The following is a 25692-nucleotide window of genomic DNA, read 5'->3' as shown; positions in this document are numbered from 1 at the left end:
AACTCAAGCCCACTGGTGGGCCAAGATTCCTTTTTCTCTCCTTGCTCCAATATTTGCAATTATCTTCATGATGAGCTTGTCTTTGTGGCCTGTGCCACCACCAGTGCTCAAGTCAAAGCTTTCAGAGTGTTTCAAAAATACATTCACTCTTTTCTTTGAAGTCACAGAACAAAAAAAAAACCACACCAAACAAAAAAAAAACCCAACAAAAAACCCAAAAAAACAACCTGGAAAAAGTAAGCTGAAGGTAAGCGGTGTGTTGTGACCATCCCAATCTGCAGACAGGAGAAAACATGCTCAGAAGGGAGCTCACTTTTTTGGTGCCAGTACAGGCTGGTTTTTTGGAGGTTCCAACAAAGTTCCTGGACTGTCAAGAATTTTTTTTCCCACCACTGCCCATCCCAGAAGCATGTTCCTCCTTCCTTCTACATCCTCTCTCCAACCCAGGGATTTTGCTTATGCCAGCTTTTGAAAAAAACTTCCCTGTTTCTACTTCCAATGTTATAAAAAGTAAAGGGGAATGGGCTTTTAGAGCAGTCTCCTTCATGGCCCTGACCCAAAGAATTATTCTACCTATGTCCCCTCTGGCTGATTCAGACTGATAGCCCTGTATTCATTCCTCCTGTTAAGCCACTTCCCCTATTAAGTAACCACTGGAGGTTTAAGGCTTATTTACACAGCAGATGGAAAAAAAATAATTTGATTAATTTGAATTTTCACTTATGGTTAATTTAATACAGGCATGAGGTTATCTAAATTGTGTTACTGTGCTCCAAAATAAAAAGGTTCACACACAGTTTTGAGACGTAGCTAAAGATATGAACAAAACCAAACCTTACTTTTTCTTTTTTTAAATCAAAAGAGAAAAAAAGCCATAAAAAGAAACCTGATATTTTGTCCTATTAACCTAGTATGACCCAACTGAAACTGAGCACTGATCTACCAAGAAGGGCTGTGCATTTTTTGTTTTAATCCATTTGGCACAAAGATGACAGCCACTTAAAGTCCCTCAACTTCAGTGTCAACAGAACTCTTAGGAAAGCATCTTAATGAGTAGATGTTACAGTCAGTAATGTACTAATGAACATAAATTGGTGTATTAATTGCTCCAGCTCTCCAATAAAAGGCAAAACACATAATAACTGTAGCAGAATCAGGAATTTACCTATATAAAGGTACTGTTTCCAAAAATTACCTGCTAAAATCATCACCCTGAAATGCAAATCACTGCTTCCATATTCTACTACAAAGTAAATGGCACATGTAACTGAGGCAGCCTAGGAGATCCCAGATTATGAAACCTCTTAACCAGAGAGAACCATGAGGCCACAGCACTGGGAAATGTTCTCTCTGGCTGGTATGGAGACCAGTTTCACAAGAGATGGTTTTCCCTATTGCCTGATGAATGACCTCAGTCTTCACCTTCAGAAAACGCTCCCTGGGGTGTGAGGTAATTGTGCCCCCACGCTGACTGGGTCTGAGTGTCCCCAAGCAGAAACCATCAGTTCTGTGTCTGTTTTGTAATGCAGACTGCTGTTCACCAGGGTCAGGACTCAGACCACTAAATACATTTCATTTTGGAGTGCAGGTTAGAAAAAAATGTCATTCAGCAAAATTTGAAAAATGGTTTTATCCATTAAAAGATCCAACACCAAATATTCTGGACTGTTAAGAGACTCTGTGAAAGCTAGGGGCAGTAACATTGCAAATACAGATTAAAAGGAACCCAAATTTTAATTTGATTCTAATTCAAAGTTAAAAATTTGGTTTTATGAAAGATTTAAGATGAAAAAGGTTTTATGAAATACTAGATTAATTGAGTAGTTATAAATAAATCAGGAAAGAGCAGGAAAAGGTGATAACTTATTCCTTACAACGTAATTCCCCTTTCCTAGTGCAAGACTAGCAGAAAGACCGAAGCTAAAAAAAAAATAATAAAAAAAGAAAAAAAAATAAAAAAGCAGTGGTTTCATTAAGAGGGATGTTCAAGAGGAAAAAAAAAAATCCATGCATAACACACAAAAAAGGACTGAGTTATAGAAACCAAATACAGAACCAAGTTCAATAGATGTTATTCTTACAAATAATTTCACTGAGCTCAGTGGGACTACCTGAAAGAGTAAAAACTGTGGATATTATTGTAATGGCAGTTGCATAAAGGCTAAAACCAAGTCATACTTTATGAAAGATTAAACAATTATCCAGTGGGGAAAAAAGAGCTACGCTAATACTTACAGATGAGAGTTTTCAAACTGCCTAATTTATGACAACTTTCTTAAATACCTGAATTAGGAAGATTGTCTTCCTCTACACCAATTAAGACAGCAGTGAGTCAGAGCAGGAAACATAGCAGAGATGCTCTTGATCATGTTTTAGAGAAACTATTCACACATACTCATTTTTAAGTGAGCCACATAAGACAGCTGCTCCATTCTTTCCCCAAACATCCAAAACTATCTCTTACTCTCAACTGCACAAAGCAAGACCTGTAACTACAACTTGTTTTGAAGGAAGCATGGAATTCGTGTAAGGACTAGACTAAGGAAAAGAAACTTCTTTACCTGGCAGAAACTTAAAATCAAAGTTTTCTCAAAGAGTATTGAAGTAATGGATCCAATACTTTGGCCTCTTTGGACAGATTTTGTGCCAAGGGAAATCATGACATAACAACAAAACAGAAATTGTCTTTTTGGAACATACGAGGCTGAGTGACCTTGGCACTCACTTCCCATTCTTCCCATTACAGTGGGGATACCATGCTTTTGTAGTTGTCATTATTGATCTCTGGAAAGACTATAGAAGTGTATTTTCAGATATATCTATTTATTCCATTTAGTGGGTAGTGATAAGTGTGTCATTACAAGAGGACAAAGAAAAATAAGAAGACACTTGACAGAAGTTCAAGTTCCAGGTTATCAGGTTCTGAACGCCCACTCACAAAATTTCCTCAAAGAATACTAAAAAGCAAACGGACTCCTTATGTACATGGAAATTTTACATACTGAGTATCTTCTTTGCTGGATTCATCTCTAACATAGTACATCTCAAATGCATTCTTAGTCAAGAAAAAATTTCCACAGCAAGGCTTACCATAGGATGATAAATTTTTCATGAAAAAAAAAGCATAGCTTCATTAGTTATGACACTTCTGCAAGCACAGGACGCAATGTGAATACACTACCACATTATCTCTCTTTTTTCATGTGGCTACAATCAGAATGAGTTTTACAAACTGATTTCTACCTTTTTGAACTCTTGCGTTCCCCCCTCACATTTATTTCTCTTTATAATTGCCAAATTCAATCTCTACAACAGATACTATTTTAATAGAGCAATGCCTTAAATGTTTTAAATGCTGATCATTCAAAACCAAGCTTAGCAAGGTCTTCAACAAGATTTAAAAGCTTACCAGAAATTATCTAAATGAAAACATATGGGTCTTACCCTCCACAAGACCACATTCCTATCACATCTATAAAAACTCTATACAAGACTGTGGACTCCATAATATTTGCTTTTGACCAATGTGTTGTAGTGAGCAATGGTGATACTCTGAAAGCTATCAATTTAGTGCACACATAATTTTGGCTTTGTGGGACTCTTCATCTCCGCTTTGTCATTCAGAAGAATCCCACAAACAAATTGTGATGATATTAATTATTAGTTTTCAATCAAAAAAAAAAAGCATATGCTATCAGAACATGCTTCAATGTTCTATGTAAGGAATATAAATAATGATTTGAAATTTAATCCCTTCTTTATAGTCTTCTCAGTTTCAGATGATGGGATTTCTGGAAGGCTGGCGTTATTAGAGGGAAGCCTATGTGAAGCCCCAGGAGGAAACAGGATAATGTAAATTTAAATTATTATTCTTTAACTGTAAAAGGAGAGGTGACTAACATAACTATAAAATCAATTTTGCTCTTTTGAAAAAAAATATGGTAGATTCTTTAGGTTTATCAAAGAAGATATATGTATCAGGTCATTAAAAAAGGTTTACACCAGAAAAGCAAATCACAAAGCAGAAAAACCGCTCAGAAATGTTTCAAGTCTCACAAGTTTCACAGTGGTTACTTTTTTGAATTCTTTAAAAACAATTCTGTTTGCTTTGAATATTCAGTGTGTCTTCCACTGCCAATAAAAACCACTGGGATCACTTACATCATCTCAGTAAACAAGCTGCTCAATCCTAGGAACAGGCATGTAAAGCATAAGAGTCCAGTTGCTAAATCTAATACAGACTGGGCCAAGTAAAGTCCTTACATACTGAAAAAAAATCTTAAGGATTTTAGGAAATATAAAGAATCCGGGGGACATGAGCTGTGTTAAGAGGATGGGAAAGAAAATGACAGGTAAGCTTCTAAGAGAATGTGAGAATTCCTCTTCCCCCCTCAACCTCTTAACTGAATGAATGCTTGTCCTCTCACCCAATAGAAACAGAATAATTACAGATTTTGCTATACAGAAAAAGATAGTCCAATTCAATAGTCCTGAACTGCTTATTACTAAGCAATACTCTTGATATCTTAAAGCCCTATTCAATTTCTTAGCTAAACAGAAACAGACTAAAAAACAAGTAACTGAAATTCCAGATTAAATGAACATGCCTTTTGTAGATTTTCTTTCCTATTTATTTCCCTGTTCTCTCATTATCAAGACAGAAAAAAATAAAGTGATCTGCATAAAATTAGAGTATTTGGACAATATGATTACAAGTGGAGAATAAGCAAGGAAAAGATTCTGTAAGTGGAAGCAGAAGTCAACACTGTTTCCTAAAATTTATGTTACCCTAAAACATTCACAATATTGCTGCAGTAAGACAGCTTGTGTAACGTGGATTTTCAAGTTATTTGTGATGCAAAGGAATAAGCAGTGCAGTCGATAAAACCAGTGCTTATTCTGCTTCTCTACCAGTGTTTACATTTTGGTCCTATGGTGGAGTTTCACTGTGGCTCTGTCCCACTGTGTGCTGCAGGCTGTGTGACTGGAGAGATTTCTTGGTAAAAAGTTTGGCTTTGGCATCAGTGAGCCAGCATTTCACCTTCACCTTTAACTGTGGAGGCACAAACCAAAGCACAAAAATAACCTTCTTACTGTTTGAGGATTTGAAATGATCCTTGATGGTCTTCAAGTTCTAGAAAAACTTCCTTTGTTCAGCTGAAGCACTCAATGATCAGGATCAAGTGACTCCCTAACATATTCCACAGTGTATGTTCATACAGTAATTTCTCATGGCTTGTCTTGGGTAAGTCTTCCTTACAACTCTCCTCCAGATTAATTTCAAGTTCTTGATGCAAACCTACTGAAATAATCTTTAAAGAGAAATAACTTGGCTTTATTAATTTTTCCCTCTTAGGAGAAAAAAACTGCTACTTGCTTTTTTGTTGGGTGGAAAAGAGAAAAAAAAAAATCAACCCAAACCAGAGAATAAGCATGGAGAAATACTCCAAAAGTAGGTAAAGTTTCATATTTATCTGGCCCCCTATAAGTAGGGGTTGATAGCTGGATTTATTATTCAGTTTCTTTAGCAAGTGATTCCTCCCTGGCAAACTGCAGGTGCAGTTGTAAACTGAACTCTCAAGGTCATCATGTTCACCTTTGCCTCCAAAGCAGCCTGCTGGTTTATATGTGACCAGCTAAGAGCTGTAGAAGAAATACCAGCTCCCTATTCTTTTCAAAATGTTGATGCCACAATCCTTCAACTGGAATACCCATTCTCCATTTTAATAAAACAGTCTCCTACATCTTGTACAGTTGTCTTGACCATTGGATTCAAAGGTGTGTTTGGACCAGATCTCCAATAGAAGTAATTTGCAAATTGTTCTGCTCATTATCAATCTACTGTAGTGAATCAAGGGAATTTAGCAGACTGGATTAAACGGGAGTTGCCCAAAGACAGGTCAAGAAGCAATAGATACAAATTGGAACATGTGAAATTACAGTTAGATATTAGGAAAAAAAGAGTTCACAACACGGGTGGTCTCACACTGAAACAGGCTGTGCAGAGAGACTTTGGCATCTTCATCCATAGCATCCCCACCCTTGGAGATACTCAAAACTCAGACATCCCCCTGAGTCACCTGCTGTAAGCTGGTCCTGCTTTGTGAAAAGAGCCAGTCTAGATGACATTCAGTAATTACAAACTCCATCATTGCACAGTTTACAAAGAGAGGGAGATGGGATTACAGCAGTGTGTGTTTCAATCTTCAAACATGTAGCAGCATCCAAGGAGCAGAAAGTGGATGTACAGTGTGCAAGAATGAGGCCTGGTCTTGTAAAAAATCAGTGATTTCTACTAGAAAAGTAGAGAATTATTCACAGCAGCTTTCTGGAGACATACAGTTCAGCTTGCTATTCATCAAATCTCCTCCACAGAAGAGCTTCAGATAGAGGAATGCTCAGATCTGATAGTAAAAAAATACCAAAGCGGAGGAGGAAAAGGAGGAGGGATATCACAGTACATGAGATTCATAAACCTTTGTCACAAAAATGTAACCTCCCCATTAGTTTTTCTTATCTTCTCATCCATTTGTTATTAATTTGATGGAACTGGGGAGTTGTCAGGGTTATGTGATGCAAGGGATTTATCTTGCAGAACAATCTCTGACCCACTGTTCTAAGTCTTCAGTTTCAAATTACAGAGATTAGAAAAGAAGCTTTAAAAAAAGCAGCATTGACTCTTTATTCATTGTCAGCATGATTTTGTTCAGGGATATCTTCAACAATATACATATGTACCCAAACTTTTACGCACATGCCATATGCAGAGAAGTCAGGATGGGTTTTGATGTTTCAAGTATTGTAGCTTCAATAGCTAATGACATTGTAATACCCTAAAAGCTTTCTTACATACTGAAGTCCAGCTGTGCCAGAAGCTTTAAATGCTATTTAATAGAAAGACAAAAAGGGGCAACTTGCAGAGTCACTAGAGAACATTCAAAGGGAGATGTAAAAAGATAGCCAATTCATTTTGCTTTATGTGTACCAGGGGAATAGAGAGCTATGAATAACATCCATGCAGGGTATGCAGTCACTTCCAAAGAACTAGCACCATTCTTACTCACTTTCACATATAAAGACATTAATTTGAAACATGCATTGAAACATTTAAAATTCTAACATGAGAACTATACTATATATATATATATATATATATATATATTTACTTCTGAAGCTTTTAAGAAAACTTTCATCCTTGCTTCCCTGATGATTCCAAAATACATTGAAAGATGCTTTTCACAGTAGTGATAAAACCATCATCACAAGAAAAAAAAAAAAAAAAGAAAAAACCCCACAAACCCTAAAAAGAGCAACCAGATCTTCACCATCTATCTGCTTTATGATTTGGCAGACTTTCAATGGGTGGCTAGATAGACACTGAATAAAGCAATAATCTAGTATGGCAAAGCTCTGTTAACAACAGACTCTCCTCAGTTTGCCTTCCTGGCCAACAAGACTGCAAAATACAGCTTAACAGAGTGAACTCTCTCAAATATTGACAGAACTTCTGTGTTGTCTAGGAGCTAAAATTAACCCAAAACTTTGCAAATGATGACCTTGCCTGACTCTCTTGTATCTCCTACTAATGCATAAGGTAAAACGGCCCTAGGTTTATGGGGCCTGTCAGAAGCTCTGCCTTTTCAACCAGAGAAAACTTGTGTTTTCAGCATTTATTATCACTGAAGATTACTTTCCAGACTGCAATTCTTTATTTCAAATGGCACTGTTAAAGAAAGCTTAAAAGCAGTTAAAAATTCAGCTTTTCAGATACCTCTTAAGTATCAAAAATACTTCTCCCTTCATGACAAAATAAAATAATACTTCATGAATGAAGTTGACATATTTTATTATGGATCAGGGTCTTTTCTCCTTAAGGGCATTTAATCTGGAAAAAATGTACTGAAGTTATGCAGATCCTTTGTAGAATCACTTAAACTGATTTTGAAAAACTTGAGAAAACTTGCTATAAATTCATAAACTTGCTTTTAAAGAAAAAATATTTTTTGTTAATTTTCCCCCAACATCCACCCATTATCTACATTATCAATTGTTTGCCCCGTCATTATTTCATTATTCATAAAAAAAATTCATTATTTTGGGATGGCTTTCTGTGCTATATCCAACTAGTAACTGATGCAGCACAGCTCATGATAAAAAGATGGGAAAAAACCACTGACTGCTGTTAAAGTCTTTTAATTGATTCTGACCAAGCTGTGTACACTTTGAATGAAGCATCTGTAGAGATATGACATATACTTTATTACAAAAAAAACACTTTCTATATTGATTAACTAAGGCTTTTACCTCTTACTCTATGGAAATTTGATTTTTAATTTAGTAAAATTAAAGGGATCTTCTCCTCCTCTGAACAACAAGAATTGCTACCTGCTTCCTAACAGTTAACTAAGGGTTGAAGGAGCTTCCCTGCTTCACAGGGATGCACCAACAAAAAAAAAAATTAATCACATCAGTCTGCATGTATTACTCATTAATGAGACCATAAACCAAATCAGATAGACTGCTCATGAATGTGAGCCCTGACAGGTGCCAAGACACAGCCAAGTCACTGCAAGAAAACAAGTTACCATTTCACTGTGGAGCTGAGGTAATGCTGTCTGGAAGCACTCTTATACCATGCAAGATAAAGCACCTTAGCTCTCTTTTATTGTCAGCTACTCAAAAATCATCATCATCACAGCCTAAGGGCAGAGAGGCACCTCAGCTCTCACACATGGCAGCTTGGGGTGCTTCATTTGAGGAGGAGCTTTCAGAACAGAACCTCAGAGAAATGAGAACATGAGTTTTTGAGGAAATGAATAAGCAGGTGCATACACACACATATTCACACATACACACGGAAAAAAGTGATGACTTCTTGTCTTGGGCACAACAGGGAAACAGTGCAATCACACATTTAAAGAATGTGTAGATGTGGTGTCTGGGGACACATTTTAGCAGTGAAGATGGCAGTGTTAGCACTTTGACTCAATCTTAGATGTCTTTTCCAGCCTTAACAATGCTGTGATTCCATCTAGGGAACAAACCCTGCCTCAAAGTACCCAGAGAGGGGAGTCCCAACACCTGCATCTGTGTGCCAAAAGAGGCCTAAGTACTCCATCTCAGAAGGCAAATGAGGTCTGCCCCATTTGTGCATGCAGTTTACTCTCAAAATAGTAAAAGTACCACAGAAACACATTTTCTAAATAAACGTTATCACTTCAGTCCTATTTCTTGTCCACTCACTTTCCTCAACAAGTCCATATTCTCCTATTATTTGCCATCACTTCCAATGTTTCTTAGTGTTACATCTCTACAGACCTAGTTCTACTCTCTGGTTTGCCATAAATCAGTTAAAAACAACCCAATTTTTCTTTAGCTAGAATTCTTTCAGCATACCTCAGACTTCTATGCAATTAATACCCTAGCCTTTTCTTTTTCAATTTTACTGCATATGCACTAAGAATTAAATAGGGATGGCTAATTGCATGGTGCAAATTTGGATGGATAGGTATGTACCGACAAAAGTCATGCTCCCACAGCTGCCACTTTCCCTGTTCCTGCTCAAGCACTTCATCAGGAATGACTGGGAAAATGAATAAACATGCAACAGCATGCCAAAAAATAAGTCAGCAAGGTTTGTTTTTTTTCAGTTTTCTTTTTTGAACAGGGCAAATAATTGCCTTTTCTTCCAATGCGTAAGGTCATCTTCTGTGAAATTTCACTCTGAAATCTAACTCAAAGAAAGGACAACAATTCCAAGACCCAGCAGCATTCTTTTCCTTTTACTTGTTCTTGGGAGCAGCTACTTAAAGATACTTAAAAACATTCTCTAACTAAATAAAAGAGTCTGAGGTTTACACTAGCCCTGAAACAAAACCACTGAATCCTTCAAATTTATTAAAATTGCAACCAACAAACCAAAAAAACCCACCCACACCCCTTGAAATGCTAAAGTGGGTGAACCGTAGCAGAGGAGCACTAACGCCCTTACCTGTAGTGCATGTACAGGCACTACATATGATTAATTTAAAAATATTAATAGCATCCACAAATACAATAGCTGATGATAGCTTTGTTGTGAATGATGCAATAAACCTGTAGAAACTGCTTTCAGTAAACTCAGTGTAGTAATTACATACCTCAAAGTGCACTGTGATAGTTCCTCATCCTGTCTAGGAAGGTACTGTAGTGGAATACCCTATTATTCCCACATTTAGTGCTCAGGTTTTAATGTGGTTACAGTACTTTTGAAACCACGAGCCTTATATCTTCTCCAGTTGCATCTTTTCAGGGAGAACACGGCTGTTTTCTGTGTGACAGTGAGCACTCTGAACTCCAAGGTGATCCCCCACATAAAATGTTCTACTTAATCAACTCATCTGTCTTAAAAGGATGTGGGTGGCTGGCTAGGAAGAAACCTGTGGGATGAAATCTGAAAAAAACATGTCTCAACAGGTATGTGGAGGAAAGGGGGAAAAGGCCAAGGGGCAGAGAGCTTAAAGGGATGAGACCCTCTGGTTAAACTTTATTGAACAAGCGGGATGATACTCTCAGAGAATAAATCAGTCTGTTATTTTTTTCTGCTAGTGTTCCCTTTGCCCTATTTTATTCTTCCATTTATTACGGACCACTAAAGCCTCTTCACTACAACTCTTAGAAAACAATGTATAGGCATAAATTTTAAAAGACAGCTTTGGCACTCATGAGCCATGGTGGTCATAAATCAAAGCAGAACATTGCAACTGATTTGTATACTGTAACCCACAACCCTAGCCTCAGCCCTGGTTTTCACCTACCTCTCATATTCTGACACAGAGAAAAGGACTAGGAATAACAGCTGTTCTTCACTTGAAAATTAAGGTAAACAATTAATGAAAAAGGAATGTGGTAGTCAACTAATCACAAAACCTCAACAAGTTTGTGAGTTTTCCCTCTCACCCCTAAGAAAAAACACATTACTTCTTCATTGCCCCTGACTATGCCCTAAAACAGCACTGCAGCTTTCATCTCTAGTAGTGCAAGAAGTGACAAAAGACCATACTGACTTCTACAATACAGTGCTTCTCTTCATCTGTATTGTAGGGTGGCACTTGAGGTGCCAGAAAAGGCCCTCTCAGAGCAGCTTTGAGTAAGACTTGACTAATGTATAAAAAGCTCTGTCAGCTTTCAAAGTGAACTTGGCAGCCTCATGATGAGGCATGTTAGAAAGCCACTGTGGAAGACAAGACCAAGTTGCCAAAATGTACTGAACAGGTCATTGGACACAATCAGTGGAAACATCAAATTTGACAAATAAGGTGAAGTCTGTAAAATTGTGAACAATTGCATTTTAGTTTTAAAAGAACGTATAGCTCAGGCAGATGCCACATCTCTATTGTATGCAAATATTTTATTTCAATTAGCACTTTTCAATCATGCTTTTTCTTTTCTGAATGACTCATGGATATCTCAGTCAAGAAATGGCAAGATTACAGGCACATGCCAACAGGGTGCATTTATCTCAAGAAGAGATAAATGTAGAAGGAGTCATGTAAATCTATCTCAGGATTTTTTTCAATCTGTCTTCCCTTCCAAACACATTTTCTCTACATGCCTGCAAGCCTCTATAAAACAGCATACTCAGTTTCCATGTCCTTCCAAGCAGGCCAGTATTCACAAGTATTTAATTGAAACAAAAAAAAAAAAAAATAGCGTGTCCAGAGCTTGTCCATCAGGCGAGAAAAAAAAAAATCAAGTCCAGTCTGTAAGTTTTATCACATAGTATTAAGCCAAAGAAGATGTCATGATACTAATTTACAAACCAACACAACACAAAATGCACATACAAAAGGGGAAATCTTTAGAGCTTCTAGAGGCCACTTGAGAGAGCCCTTCTGCACAGGTCATTATAGGCAGTGATTACCCATGAGGGAAACATGCTGAATAGCTGTGAAGTACAGCTGGATGAAAAAATACCGCAAGTTAAGATCCCTGATTGCAGGCAACCCTGATATCAGCTACGAACGCTACATCTCGTGGCTGCAGTAGGAGTTTTAGCTAATTTCCAGTGGGCTGACCCCAAGCTGCTCTGCGGCTTTGAGCATCCCTACCTGGGACACAAAAAGTTCTGTCAAGGAACCACAAAACATTGGGAGAAACAAACTGGTGCTGCCTTTTGCCAGAGAAACAGAGGAAATTTCTAAAGTGTCATATGGGAGTTTGGAAACATTAGTTAATTTTTGAGCCTCTATCACTAGTATACCAAAGAAGCTGGAATGGGAAGGCTGAAAAATGTAAATAGCGAATGGTGATGAAAAATTCTATAATTGGAAAAAAACAAAAAGCTTTAACATGAAAGCAAAACCTCAACAAGAGTTTCACTTTCCACTCCTACAGATTTTAACACCTCTCATGCTGCAAGAGTACTCCCTCCACACAAAAATTTAAGCTGATATTAACTGCAGTTGCATCTGAAAGTATGTATTTTTCATACTGGTTAGGTTTTAGGCAGTAATCCCTTTCTCAGAAACTGAAAGATTTAAATGAAGTCATCGTTGCTAAGTGCACTAGTCAGCCATAGATCATGTTCTCAGAAGTACAAAGAGTACTCAAGGGTGAAAGTTTTTTATGATAATGTATGATTTCTGCATTAAATACAGAACTGCCATTATATAATTTTAGCATCTTGCCAACCTTTTTTTTTTTTTTTTTTATTGAGCAGGAGTAGGAGGGAGAAATAAGGAGGTTGAATGGAACTGGGACAGTTTGTACCCTGGTGAATATTAGGGAAATGATAAATGATCCCTCGGCACACAGACTGATTTATGCAATAAAAAGTAAAATACCGTGGGGTGGAGCCTTCGTGTGAAAATATCATCCTTGGACAGCTAAAAGGTATGAAATGCACCCAAGTGTCTCAAATCCCTCAGGGTTGCAATTAACTCATGATAACCACATCCTCAAGAACTGTCTCCTTTGCTCCTCTATTGGGTGCTAGGAAAAAGAAAGGGAAAGAGTTCTGAGTGTAAAAAATGAAAGATTGATAGTTTACATTAGTGAACCCTTTAAAATCAAACTGCTAAGATTCCTTAATTTTTGATTTTTGCTAGTTAACAGCATGAGTAAAGAGATACCACATCCCATGTCAGTATGAAAAAAGAAAAAACAGGTAAAGCCAATAAAGCAAATACACAAAAAAATTCCACATATATGCATAAACCAAACTTGTTAGTAGCTTGCAGTTAATACAGTAATGGGATTAATAAACACAACAAACAAAATGTGATTAAACCTCATTCTGCAAAGACTATTACTCAGAAAATTCAAATAAATTGTGTTATCCCTAAACCAGAAACATGACTTGATAATCCCACCTGCATGCACCTACAAATTTCTTTTTCTATTTCTAGTGTTAGAAGACATTATTAGAGAGCAGTGAAGTCCTATACTCTCTGTATTATCTTGTAAAAGTCAGAACTCTTTCTAAAAAATTAAAGGGATAAAACTAGGAAGTGTTTTATTGAGAAAAAGATGTGAGAATCAAACCATCTTAGATTTTTTAGCTATATCTGCCATACAGACAGTTCTCAGATTCAGGTAAACAGACTTGGCCAGTATATATCCAGCTCAAACTAACTGGTATCTACTTACATCTTTGTACCGAAATGTGGAGGCATTTGTTTTATGCTATAAGCTGGCCAAATTTATGAACAGCTACTATGCTTGTAAAGTGTAGCAATGTGTCAGCCTAGTAATATATTTACAGGGCATTTTTATCCTGCAGAAAGAGGAAATAAAGAATGAATTTTCTACCTGAGGTGAGAGAACGCACAGATATTTGATTCCCTTTACTGAACAAATGCAACTGGCTCTCTGCACAACAAGAGCAAATACTGTGCAGTGTATCATCACAGGAACTTACCATAGACAGGTATGAGATAGAATTAGATACCACGCCAAAATCACAGCAATCTGATCCTAGGAGTCTATCCCCAACACTGCCCCAAGACTTTAGTTCCCATTGACATCTAACAACCACCACCATTTTTGAATTTATAGCTTCCCTCAAAATTCCATTCAATTCCATCCAATTAATGTCTTTGTATGAAAGTGAGTATCTGGAAAATTAGTATGCTCGTAAAGTTGTATATAAAGACACTTCAGCACGCAGTAGAGCAAATAATACGCTGCATGTCAGAAGTCTGTTTCAAATATTTATTGTTTTCTTCTTCCCTAGAAATCGTAAAACTGAAGTTGTTTAAGGAGCAGATGTGATGCAACAGTTGCTCTGAAATGCACATCCTTAACAGTGTAAGTTTTAGATCCAATTAATTCTTTGTCTCTTTAAAATTCATCCTCAAAACCTCCCTCAGCTGAAAATTATTCCACCTGCATTGGGAATTCTCACCTAACCTTAAAAATATAGAAAATTTTACAGTTCAAGAGAGCAAAGAAGGGGATAACAAAAAGTTTTTAGCTATCACATTATTTTTCTCACATTTCCCTTTGCTATTCATCGAATCCTTGAATGAAGTCTTTCACTGTAGCTGAACTATGACTTCATGATGTTTCTTCTATTGTTACAAGAGGGAATGACTGCCTTGACAAGGAGGGGCTGAGCTTTTAAAATTAAATAGGCATTTCTAACACAATGAGTCTACAGTTCATCCATCATCCATTCACAGCCCTGTCTTAACGAGAAAAAAATGTGATGTGCTCTATAGTAAAGATGAACTAAAAATTTCACAGCTGGCAAGCCTGAGGTACTGTTTTCTCAGTAAAGACTAAGGCCACATACAGAGAAACTGATTGACTGCTCACCAGGTTTGTTTTTTTTTTCCCTTCTCAATTTACTGCCTTGGTCTTGAACTTTATAGAAACCTGTTAAATTCAGGAATTCAATTTTTATCATTTGATTTTGTCTTTTTCTTCAAAATTGTATCAAAATACCCACGGAATCACAGAACAAGCTGAGTTGGGACCCACAAGGATCAACGAGTCCAGCTCCCAGCCCTGCAAATCCTCAAGAGTCACACCAATTCAGACACTTAAAGTAAGGGTTTGGAACTAACTTACCATATTCCAGTATAGTTTGAAAAAAGCATTAATCTGAGTTTATTACAAAATTCCAGTTATGATGCATGAAAATGTCTTTCATCTCCCTTTCTTTGCTGAGGTAACATTTCTGGTCTTGGAACAAAAGACTGGCAATACTATCTTTGGTAAACAGCTCCAAATCTGTTAGCATGTTGTTCATGAATATGCTTTTCTTTAAAAGTCTATATCCATATGCTATATGCTATGGAGCAACAGCTCAACAAGCTCAAATTTCTCCAAAATTTCTTATCTGTCTTATTATTTATATGTCTTTATATGCAGGCTTTTACTGAAAAACAAATAATTGATGCAAATATAAATAACCTCAGATTAACCAGAGCTAATTTTGAACCTCAAGTGCATACACAGGTTGAGCAAAGTTGAGAAGTTCCCCATGGACACAGGGTTTCATCCTGAGGGACCTGATGGTTGGGTCAGGGTAAAAGATCACGAGAATTCACCTTTCTAGGGAGAACCAAAAATGTGGCATACACTGTCATATCATCACATATGACCATAAAAGCTTAAGCACATACAATTGGTGTTTTTTAACTTTTTCATTTTTAGGCTGCTGCTGGTAATCTGCCCTCCCAAACCCACAACCCTCCCTCAAGGTAGAGAAATTAGTCAATTAGGTCACGTTTTGGCAGAACTTGACACTCAAAAAGCTCATTTGGCACACAACCAGCACTATGTATTGACAGGATACTTCCAGCCATGTTGCAGAAATTCAGTGGTGAGAGTAAGAATCCTATACATAAGTGGGCTATGAAAAATGCATACAGCTACATGAGCAGGAGTACCTTCTGGAGTGTAACCTCACCATATCAATTCCCACACTGAAAAAAAAAATTAATTGCAAAGCAATTAAGGAGCTCCTCCACACTAGGCTAAGGAGAGCCATCAGATGCCTTGAATTGCAGCTGGCAACCCAGAGAGGCTGGAAATAGGACTATAGCAAGGATTTCATTAATAGGTATGAAATAGGCAAACTCCACATGACTTTACCCTTCCATGCCTCAAAAAACAGTCTTTCCTATTGCTTCATACAAGTCCTGAGAATTAAGAAAATATAATGCTGTAATGTTTCACACCAGTCTGTCTTGGCAGCCTATTGCGCTCTGGCTGTAGAAGTGTCTGCTTTCAAGCCCTAAGCCCTCACAGCAATTATCCTGCTCTCAGACTAAACCTACAGAGCATATTTCAAAAGAAGTTACATCTAAACAGAGGGAATTCAACAGTGATCAATGTTCCATAGGCCTCGGTGGCAATAAACTATTTACTGCCTTAACCTTTCAAGTTTGCACGAGCGGAGCGCCCGAGAGCCCTGTGATGAATTAGCTGAAGTGTTTGGTTGTGAGCGGAGCAGCCGCTGCTTCAAATCATCTGTCCAGCAGCACCGCCCGCCTCGCAGTCCTGCAAACAGCCCCCCACCACAGCCAGTGTCTCCTCATCTCTCTTCAGGGCCTCCACTGCCCAGATGTACTTCCTGCCAACTTTTACTGTGTCCATCACCTCTAGAGGGGTAATTTTGGAAAACAAAGCACATCAAAAAGCTGGGCATGATCCTAATCATCCTTTTATTACCCACTTGATTATTACCTTACAGAAGACATAACATAGAGAGGATATTGAAGCGCACTCAGCACACTTGAGGCTGCAGTAGCTGATTTAGGTCTGCTTCCCCCTCTAGCAAGATTGCCAAAATAAATTGAAAGGGAAAAACACCCCGTAATGCCTATTTCATTGGTGTCGTTGTCACCAAGGCTTTCCCACCACTTGCTGAAATACAGTAAGAGAAAGTAATCCATTACAGATGGCTGAAGACACCTAAGCCTTGGCAAAGTACTTTTGGAAAGGCTGTCTTTACAGAAGTTAAGAGTTAGTTTTTATAAATTTCAAATGGAATTACTTTGCCTGTAACTTAAATGCAAGGCTAGCTCTTTAATCGTAGTTGTCTTGGTAAGTCTGAGATTATTAGGATAGGCTTTTGAAACAAGTGAGACCTCTGTAGGCCTTCTGTTTTTACAGTTTCTGAAGAATTTGGTTTCTTACACCATTACCTGGAAAAAAAACCAGGTGGTCATGACCTTTTCCTTCCAGGTGAAACATTTTAAGATATGCTTTTCTCTTTATGTAGAGATATATGGATGTGAAATCTGTAGGCTAAGATGCTAGATATACATATAGTTAATTCAGGTTTTCTAAATGACCTAAGGAAATATAAAATCAGTTTTGTGTTTTGATTTTCCATATAGAAGACGGAGATAAAATTTTAGCTTTTAATTTCTAAAGGAAACAAGATTGTTTGCTTGTTTGTTTTGTTGGGTTTTCTTTTGTTAAACACTGCTTCAGTGTTTATAACTCAAATGCTTTAGTGTGAACTGCACTAGTGTAAGAATCTGGAAGCTAAACCAGAAACAACAGTAACAGCCTAATTTCATACAGAGCAAAACATAAAAAAACATATCTGGTATTATTTAAGCCTGTGGATGAAAAACTGAAAGAAGCATGAGCTATTCTGACTGATACATGTATAAATCCAAGGAAAATATGACTACTGAAACACATTTCTGTTGCTGTATTTACTATCTTCATAAGCAACAATTATACACATACAGTTAATATTACCTAGAATTCTCTTTTTTTTAGTATAACCAAGTCCCATATAACACAGGCCATATGAATTGACAGAACTCAGTGATTCTTATATCAAGCTGTATAAACAGCTAGTAGTTATTTACATCTCTTAGGCAAGCATCCAACCTTGATTTAAGGACTGCAAGAAATGGAGAATCCTTCACTTCCTTTGGTAAGCTGCTCAAATGCTAATTGTCCTCACTTAAAAAAACTTGCACCTCTTCTCTAGTTTGAATTTGTTTAACTTGAGTTTTCAGCACTGGATCTCTGAATAATTGCCTGTGAGGTTAAGCACCCAGTAATACAAAACATCTTACTCCCTGTGTGAGTAGGGTCAAAGAGCTTCACATTTGCTTTAATGAGGTAACTCTAGTGGCCTCCTAATGTCATTTACTAATGACATACTGTAAGACTGTTTTCCAGGCCTAGAATCACTTTTGTCTTTGCTCTGAGGTGTTTCCTATTCTCAGCATATTCTGGAAAGCAGAAGACCTGAGGTGTTCTTATATTAGATTATATAAGCAACAGTGGCTCCTTATTTCTACTCAGTAGCATCCTGACAGGGTTAACAGCTTCACGGCTTTTCTGGCACGACACTGCCCTGTGTACAGTCCAGCACTCACTGCAACCTCTGAATTCTTCTGCAGCTCCTACTGCCCAGCAAACAAAGCTGTTCCCCTCTTCTGATGTGACTAAACTGCTTTCAGAGACAGAAATGACCAGTCCTGCAGAGGAGGGAGCTTGGCTACTGCATCTGCTGGACCCCAACTAGGTCCTCACAGACACATCTCAGGTACATATTCCCAAAACATATTCCTAGACTAAAAACTCTGTCTTATCCAGTGCACTTATCTTTCTCAACCCAAGTCACAAGAGGTATTAAACTAGTTTGATTGAACCTTTTTTTAATTTAAGAACTTAGAAAAAGCAATTTATTCTAAATGCAAGCTGAAAACAATTCAAAAGTTTATAGCAAGTTACCAAGGGAAAAAACACCATATTTGTGAGTGAACAATCTATTTGGAAGACTGATAACTTGCTTGCAAAGAGATAAAAACAGGGTATCTTACATCTCAGAGTATCTGAGAATGAAGAAATATGAAGTGTCTCAGTATTAGAAGTCCACCTTATTTCTAATAAGTAGTTTCTTTGATGACACCAGAAAATTTTCAGACAGATGGCTAATGATTCCTCAGCACACATCTTACAGAAAAAAAGAGTTATAAGGCTTTCCAGTTGTGGGTATGGGGAGTGGGAAGGTCTGGTTAATGCAACTAAAAGTGTTGTTTCTCTAGGAATCTGGGTAACTTGAAGTAGTGTATTCTTCTGTTTTATTTAATCAATTGATATGTTGGGAAACTTCATTGTTCCTTTAGATTTGTGACCTGAGCAGATCTTTTCGAAAGGTGGTTCCTACACTATAACTCTGCATTAAAGACAGGTGGACAGTGGTACCTAGAAAATCTCAGAAAATGGACCTTGAGCTCAGGACCTCAGGATGTACCACACAGCAGAAGAGACTTACACAGCTGCAGATGACAAGTCCAGTCTCCAGGTGTCATGGGCCCCCCTCATGGCATGGATCTTGAGCAGAAGTCAAAGGTGCATCACTGTAGCCACCTGAGCTTTCCTTTCTGCAGTGCCGCACATAAGCTGTGAAAGATAACTAAGTCCTAGCTGTGTCTCTTAAATAAGGCAAATTTGACAGAAATAAGGCCCCAGCAAAGACAGCTGCATCAGACTAACCTCTCTTTCTGGCTCTGCTGGCATCAAATAATCATCCATTCACAAGTAGAAGCACTTTCAAACCTCTATAGCTGATTTACCAGATTAAGCTGCAATGATGAAGACTGTTTACTTTGTCAGCATCTTTATTGAATTAGTGACTTCACTTGGATTGATCTAAAAATGAAAGCAGGGGGAAAAAAAATCTAGATGAAGCAGACAAGATGACCCTCCCTCCCAGGCTTTTGTCACAAAGTTGTGCTCCTGTATTTATCTCCTGGGTCACATCACAATACTCCTCCATCTAGGGTCAAAATGAAAAAGTAGATTAATAGCCCTGAAGCTCCTGAACTTCATTCAGTTTCTCACAATGTCTTATAAGACCAAAACATTCATTAAATCTACACAAAATCCTCTTTAAGCAAGTCAAGTTTTACTACGGTTCACATCAAGTCTTCTGTATCTATTCCAATTTCATTTGCAGAGAGGAACACACTGGAAGTAGCTTTTTTTTTCACACTGTAAGGCTGTCATTAGATAATTCAAAAGCAAATGAAAGGTCTTCCCAAGCACAGGACATCTCTCTCTCGTAATGATGACTTCCTCCTTTCATTTGCTTTAGTTTCATTGCTTCCATGTCTCTGCCAATGTGATAGGATTTCCTTTTTGCTTAACTTCATTATAACAGTTCAGTGATTTACCACTCCCCACAAAAGACAAAAAGAAAAAAACAAGTGTTTGAAAGCATCATGAGATGAACTTATTTTCTGAGTTAATGAGAAGAAAGAGTTCTCCTAAACAGAGACAGCCATCTTGGTTTGCTAGGAACAGGAAAATAAGTCGTAAGAAATGCTCCTTTGGCTCATTTTGAGGCCAAGCATTGTAGGAGTGAAATACTAAAAAAATAGTTTTCTCCTTGATGACTTTTTTTCCCTGGCATGAAGGGATCTGGAGAACACAAATGAAGTAAACTTTGAAATGCCTGTAGTGTGGCCAAAAAGCATTATAGCAATTGCTTTTTATATACATATATACACACTCAGGGCCTTAGTTCTAATTTACAGAAAGCAACAGCACACCACCTTTGGGATACATGGTAGAATAAATTGTAGGGAGAATGTACAGAGACAGACACACATGTATTTGCATTTACATGTGAGCACACCAGCATCCCACAAACACATCCAATTTGTCATATTCTGACACTTTCATAAGTCAAATACGAAATGAAGTGAATCTGCTAAAATAATTTTAAACATTTTTTTCAATAATATTGTCTATCAGTTTTTTGCAATCTTTTCCCAGGTTAAATAGGAAAACAAGTGTGTTAACAGTAATTTTTTCAAACCATAATATGCATTGAAAAATACAGAATACCTATTGAATCATTAAAACTACACCATTTAATGAAAAACTTTAATAAACTAATTCACAGTGTTTCTAACTATTAGAGCATTTTCTTCTGGAAGCAATCTCTTTCCACAAATAAAAAAAAGGGAGGGGGGGAAAAATCAGAAAATAACTTTCCACAAATTGCAGCAACATCCAATATCTGTTTGGGCTTTGAATATAGATGTATCTAAGAATACATAATGACTGTGCTCCAAAATAGCAGCAGACAAGTTCCACTAGCTCAGAGAAAATAAGAGCATCTCTGCATAAATTCAAACACCTTTTTTTGGCACCACAAGACAGCAAAAACACATTATGTGATGAGTAGGTGTTTAATTGCTCCAGTGCTTTGACTAGATCCGTATAAATACAACTTGTATTGTCATATACAGCGTGAACAATAATTTATAAAGTTTCCTAAGCTATATTAGGAAAGCACATTACTCATTAATAGGCAAGATAGGCTACACATATCAAAGGGAAAGAGAGAGTAATTTGTCACTTTCCAACAGGTGCTAAAAGCCAAACAACAGAATGATACCAGCTGTACTCTGAAACATGCCCATTTTCCTCAAGCAATACCTGTTTGTCCAAAGAACCCACCTAAACTCTCCCAAGACACAAAGCCTCCTGTTGCAAAGATGAGAAGGCAGTGTAGCAGTCCAGTACAGACACCCGCTGACCTGTTCTTCCCCTCCAACACCATGTGAAGGTCATCTGAGCCTCAGCCAAAATCCTGCACCCTGCAGAGGGTCAGGAAAAAGAGCCAGGTCAAGTCAAAAGAGGAACATAAAGTACCTGAGGTTTGTATTTTATAGCACAAGTTCATAGAAGCATCCTTTTGTTCTCTCGCTATTTGCAGAGTCCCTTGGCTTTTCAACTGTGCATAAGTATCACTTTCCTTTGTTTGATGTAAAGACACACTGTTTTGGTTGACATATACCAAGATTTTAAATATGCAGCCCTGGAGGTCATAAAATCTGGCAGCAGCTATTCTCACAGTGTTATGGCAAGTCCCAGTACTCATATGTCAGGTACTGTTAACACCATTTCTCACAAAACAGTTCCAAGGTTAACCTGAAAATCTCAAGAAAAAAGGGAGTCAGAGATAGAATATCTGGCAAACTTTACTAGAGGAGAGAAGAAAAGTGTATGCTGATTGAGACATTTACAGGCACATTTTCCTTTATTTCAAGATGAGAAAAAAGTGAAAACTTTTTTTTTTTTTTTTTTTTTTTTTCCTGAACTGCCTGCTTTCTGAAGCATTAAAGCGCAGGTTGTTCACAGAGAGAGGAGGCGAGGCACGGATGCCACAGTACAAAATGCTTGCAGCAGGAGGCCTGATCCAAAGTCTGGGGAAGCCAAGAGAAGTCTTGCTCCCGACCTCATGGCTTGCTGGATCAGGCCCAGGGTGTGCAAGAGCGAACAGCCTGTTCTGTTGGCTCCAGGCACGGAAGGGAAGCTGCACACACATAAAGTAGCACCGTGATATGGCTGCAAAAAGCCCAGGAATAATCACATAAGAAGTTACTTCAAGAAATAGTAAAGAAGGAGCTTTGTCCTGAGGTTCTGGGAAGATTTCTGACACTGAAGTAATTGCTGTATTTTAAGCAATAAACCACTGTTTAACTGTTACTGTATCTACAGCACAATCTACAAGACAGTTATTTTTCTTGCTTGGCTGTAATCTGCAACAGATTCTACAACTGCATGGGGAAAAATAACTGCTTAACACTTATTTGAGGGCATGGGTCTACTCCAAAGCTTTAAAAAGCTGTGTTTTTTATGGCTTCTAGAGCACAGGAAGAAAGCACTGACAAAGGTTCCACATTTTTTCAGTGTTTCCATTAAAAAAAAAAAAAAAAGAAAAAGAAAACGAAAAATAAAAAGAAAAAGAAAAAGAAAGAGAAACACATTCATTGAGGGGCTCTGTGTGAGCCTGAAGCAGTGAGAACTACCACAGTGATCCAGATGGAAAATGCATCTTGGTCTCCATGCTGCTCTTACAGGTTTTGACTTGCTGAAGGTGGGTGGGCAGAACTTGGAGAATTTGGCACCTGCATGACCAGAGTCTGTAAAGTTAGCAATTTGGCTATACTGATGATGAGGAATGTTGAGTAACATTGTGACCAAAATCAACTGCTTAGGTCAGGCACATACACGTGCAGCTTTTTCCTATATTCTGTACATTCTACGTGGTTTCTAAGGGATCCAAATACCAGAGGAAATAAGTGCTTATCTGCCAAAGAGTCAGGAAAACAGAACAACAAAGGTGGAAGGGATTTAAAAAAATTCTTTTGCTGTCCTACCCCCAACTGAGAAGAGCTTGGTGCTTCCTCTTACTCCCAGCTGTTCCTAGTGCATTTGGCTTTAATCAGGTGCAGGGCAGGAACTCAACATCCTGTTGCCTTGCTCTGATTAGGAGGAGTCAAATTCTACAAATTGGCAGATTTCTTCTTTTAGTGTTCCTTATTTGATGAATCATTTGTTTTAAAGTATTTGGAAAGGGCCATTACAGAGGCAGCGGACCCAGCTTGTTACTGCTTCCAAGTCTATTTATAACTGCAGCTCCAAGGAGTTTGAGCAGACTGCGGTTTCTTCCCCTTAACACACAGAAAGAACCATCCTGTGAAAGCAATGGCACGAAGGGGACAGAGATAAAAATCCTGAGGCACCCAGAAGTAGCAACATGCTCATTAAAACAAACAGAAATGTGATCAGAAGCTGTATCTTTGAGGTTAATGATGTTTCCTTCAATGTCCATTCTGAATAATGTCAGATGGAACATTTAAGCAATTTAAGCTATTCCTCTGTCCTTGGATTTTACTCCTTTCATACAAGGATTTTGCAGCCACAATAGAACTGACTGAGCCTTCCCACACTGTTAGCAGCAGCAATTCTGTAAGTCTTTAATTACTGAGGATAGTTGCTGAATTAGTTGATACAGTTAAAGACAGCACAAGAACAATTTTTTTTAAAAAAGGTATTTTCTGTCCAAGGTAAGAAAATGGCTCCCCTGACAATACAGTCAAAAATACACTTAGGAAAGGTGTACAGAAAAACAAATAACATAACCATTAAAGGTATTTTTCCTCCTTCAGCACCAAAAATTAAAATGATGAAGGAACAAATGTTTTACTCCTAGTCCTTTTCACTTTACTTTTTTTTCCCTCCTGTTTTAATTTGAGAGAAGTCAGTCAAAGCAGGTATGACACTCCACCCTGCCCATGCACAGGATTTCCTCTTCCTTCTTTCATTCTGCTTCGCATTCTCACATTTTAAAAACATAAAGCTATAAGATGCTGACTAAAATGGAAGTGTATTTGATTGAAGAATAAACCTTCAATATTAACTTTATTGTTTACAGAGGGATCTTTCTCCTAAGAGAGCACCCACATGTATTAAGAACAGTATGAAAACTACAAATATCCAAATCTGACTTGGATACCAACCAGTTTGGTTTCACTGCAAAGCAAGGAGTTGCTGGAAAGATCTAGTTTATATGTTACTAAAATTATTTGGAGGGTTGAGACTTCTCAAGTTTTTATCAGCTCCTCATTAAAAGCTGCTGCTCAATTTTATCATAAATCATGTGTTTCATGTCTGTAATGATTCAGACTATTCTCTGCCACCCAGAAGTTTAGCTCTTGTGTTTGCTAACTAGATCTCAACCACGAAATGTTATTCTGTATATCGAAAAGTAGATGAAAGGACTACATCTACCCTTCAACAAACCAACAATTGCTCCTAAGAAGGCAGCTCCCAAGTAGAAGATATGCATGGTGAAGCCAAGTGGTCAACACCTGACAATCTAGAAACCCTCAGAGGAAAAGTGAGATTAAGGCTTCTTAGCTGCAGCCCTCTTCTGATAAAAAGCAGCTGCAATACAGAGACAACTACAATCAGTAGAAGAAAAATTTTCCAGCTCCTGACCTGCACTCTCAGCTGGGTCCTTCATGTTTAAAAAGACCCAAAGTTTGCCATGGGGCAATGACAAAAGCAGTGTGGTGCAGTCTTTCAAAGAGAAGCTAAAATAATTTTCTGGATCATGTCTGTTCCCCACATTTCAGATACAGGAACAAACAAGGTACAGGAAAAAAAAAATCTTCCAGGGCTCCATCCACCCTTATTGATGATTCAGGGTTGAAGAAAACAGACTTTAGGAGCAGTGAGAACACAAATTACCACACAGAAAAATAAACATAACTGCTATAAGATGCTTCCAACCCCTCTCCTCTTTTGTTTAGGAAACAACTGTTAGGAACAAGGTTGGTTGCCAGTGCTGCCAGTCTGAAATCAAGAAGGAAATGTAAAAATATATTTTATTAAACAAAGTGCAGAACCACTGTATGTAAATTTTAAGAATTTGACTTCAAAGAAACTGAGTAACATACTTTCAAAATAAAATATCAAGTTTTATCCCCACCTGTATCTCAGTGAAAACTAAGCAGCTACTTCTTGCCATTTTATCATTTTAAAAAAAACCTATTTATTAATCTCAAGTATAGGGCTGGTCAGTAGCAGAATCAGTAGCAGAATACCATATTAATTTTGCTTTGAATTTGAAGTCATTTATTTATGACACATTTTCATTATATAAAGAAGGTGTTTATATATATTCACATATAAAGTAAATTTTATATATTTTGGTATTTTTCTCTTTTTCTAAGACTAACATGTCCTCATTTCTACAACTGATTTCAGTCAACTGATAGATAAACAGTATCCAGATTATATTTAAATCTTGGTCATAAGAATTACTCTTGTTCTGTTGTGCATATCAAAATCAAGCTAATTGCAAAGTATATTCCCGTTCACTTTCAAAATGTGCCAGCTCACAGGACAATTTTGATGTTTGGG

The 25692-nt window shown here is 37.6% G+C and overlaps 1 protein-coding gene across 1 annotated transcript in view; it reads right to left on the bottom strand.

Moving 5' to 3' along the window:
- GMDS (GDP-mannose 4,6-dehydratase) overlaps nt 1–25692 on the bottom strand; it is a 409498-nt gene that overhangs the window by 255029 nt on the left and 128777 nt on the right. The gene's annotated exons all lie outside the window — the stretch shown is intronic.

Source organism: Pseudopodoces humilis, chromosome 1 (assembly GCF_049639895.1).
Source record: "Pseudopodoces humilis isolate 2021_Gansu_Grassland_sample_001 chromosome 1, ASM4963989v1, whole genome shotgun sequence".
Taxonomy (NCBI): Eukaryota; Metazoa; Chordata; class Aves; order Passeriformes; family Paridae; genus Pseudopodoces; species Pseudopodoces humilis.
Note: the sequence above shows the minus strand (reverse complement) of the source record. Positions and strands in the feature narration are given on the sequence as shown.